Raw genomic sequence first — 2,606 nt, 5'->3', positions numbered from 1 at the left:
AAGAGCGAAACTCCGTCTCAAAAAAAAAAAAAAAAAAAAGAATTGCTTTAAATGGTTTTCAGATCCTGAATTTCAGTGGAATAGCTGATGCCAACCAGTTTCAAGGTGCCCACAGAACTGAATCAGTGTGAGAGTATAGTTTGTTTTTTTTTTTTTTGGAGACAGGGTCTTGCTCTGTTACCCAGGCTGGAGTGCAGTGGTGTGATCTCAGCTCACTGCAACCTCCGCCTCCCAGATTCAAGAGATTCTCCTTCCTCAACCTCCCAAGTAGCTGAGATTGCAGGCACCTGCCACCACGCCCAGCTAATTTTTTGTATTTTATTAGAGGTGGGGTTTCACCGTGTTGCTCAGGCTGGCCTTGAACTCCTGAGCTCAGGCAATCCGCCCACTTGGCCACCCAAAGTACTAGGATTACAGGTGTGAGTCAGCATGCCTGGCCTCTTTTTTTGTTTAGTTTTTGAGATGGACTCTCACTCTGTCGCCCAGGCTGGAGTGCAGTGGCACAATCTCTGCTCACTGCAAGCTCTGCCTCCCAGGTTCAAGCAATTCTCCTGCCTTCGCCTCCTGAGTAGTTGGGATTACAGGCATGTGCCACCATGCCCAGCTAATTTTTTGTATTTTTAGTAGAGATGGGGTTTCAATATGTTGGTCAGGCTGGTTTCAAACTCCTGACCTCAGGTAATCCACCCACCTCGGCCTCCCAAAGTGCTGGGATTACAGGCATGAGACACAGCACCCAGCAAGAACATAGTTTCTTCATCTCCCTCTCCCAAGACTTCACCCTGCACTCTGTGACCAATCAGCAATGCTCAAACTTCGGCCCATTCCAAAACCCTTAAAAACTTCAGCCCCAAACTCCTCAGGCAGATGAATTTGAGATTTCCTCCTATCTCTTTACTCAGGGGCCCTGTGATTAAAGCTCTTTCTCTGCTACAACCCAGTGTCGCAGTATTGACTTGCCATGTGCATCAGGCAATGGAGCTTCTATGGTTACATCATGACAGAGAAATAGGCAAGATTGGAGTCACATCATTGAGAGCTGGTAGAATAATGGTGCCATTTAGTGAGATATGGAATACAGGGGCAGATGCAAGGTCACAGTGCAACCCAGCTGTCTTAGTTCAAATGTTTTTGGCCATTAGACTGTCCCTTGGGCATAATCTTGAGCAATTCATTTGGCCATGCTGGCCTCAGTTTCCTAAAAGAAGTATTGCAATTGAACCTACTTCATAGGTTTGTTGTGAAGATTAAGTGAGTTAAATCTAACACATTTAGAGCATTACCTGGTAGAGAATAAGTACTCAATGAAAGTTAACTACTGTATTTTTATTACAGTTCATAGTCCCTTATCTGAAACACTGGGACCAAATATATTTCAAAATTCAGAATATTTGGGGTTTAGGAAGGTTAATGCATATTCCGAACATTGCATAACAGCTCAGCAGGACCTGGGGCAGCACTCTGCAACCCTATACATTAATATTTCTTCAGTAAAATACATGAGCTCTTACATCAAGTAGGACAAATAAAGATTTAAATAATTTACATTAGTCCAGGTCAGGTTTGCCTGCCAAATGTTCAGGTTAGGTCAAATTTGCCCACACAAGAAGTTATAAAAAATCTTAAATTTTTAGAGATTTTTAGTTTTGAATTGCAAATAAGATTTTTCAGAGCTTTTGGGATTTTGGAATTGCAGATCATTGTAATTTTAACTTCATCTCAAATTTATCTCCCTGAGGAGTTTGAGGCTGGGGTTTTTAAGGGTTTTGGAACGGGCCGAAGTTTGAGCAGGTGTGGTGGCTTATGCCTGTAAACCCAGCACTTTGGGAGGCTGAGGCGGGTTGATCACTCAAGCCCAGGAGTTCAAGACTAGCCTGGGCAACATGGTGAAATCCCTTCTCTACAAAATTAAAAATAAAATTATTTTAAGACTAAAATAAAAATTGGAAATCTTAGAAATTGTTTCAGAAAGCAAGTTTTAAATTTAATCTATTTTTTTTTTTTTTTTTTTTTTTTAATTGCTATTTTCTGGACTGAAGGATTCCTAATGTGGTAAATAATTTAACCCAGACCCACATAATTTTCTTTTTTTGCAACAGTGTCTCACTCTTATCACCCAGGCTGGAATGCAGTGCAGTAGTGCGATCACATCTCACTATAGCCTTGACCTCCCAGGCTGAAGTGATCTTCCCATCTCAGCCTCCGAAGTAGCTGGGGTCACAGGCATGCATAACCACGTGTCTAATTTTTTTATCTGTAGGGATAAAGTGTTGTCATGTTGCCCAGGCTGGTCTCAACTCCTGAGTTCAAGCAGTCTTCCTGCCTTGGCTCCCAAAAGTGCTGGGATTACAGGTGTGAGCCACAGTGTCTGGCTTTTGATCACCTTTATGCTTTAGAAAAGTTTTCATTTTTCCTTTTAAAAATAACAAAGCAGGCCGGGCGCGGTGGCTCAAGCCTGTAATCCCAGCACTTTGGGAGGCCGAGGCGGGTGGATCACGAGGTCAAGAGATTGAGACCATCCTGGTCAACATGGTGAAACCCCGTCTCTACTAAAAATACAAAAAACATTAGCTGGGCATGGTGGCGTGTGCCTCTAATCCCAGCTA

The sequence above is a fragment of the Cebus imitator genome, unplaced genomic scaffold (assembly GCF_001604975.1).
Source record: "Cebus imitator isolate Cc_AM_T3 unplaced genomic scaffold, Cebus_imitator-1.0 Scaffold314, whole genome shotgun sequence".
Taxonomy (NCBI): domain Eukaryota; kingdom Metazoa; phylum Chordata; class Mammalia; order Primates; family Cebidae; genus Cebus; species Cebus imitator.
Note: the sequence above shows the minus strand (reverse complement) of the source record.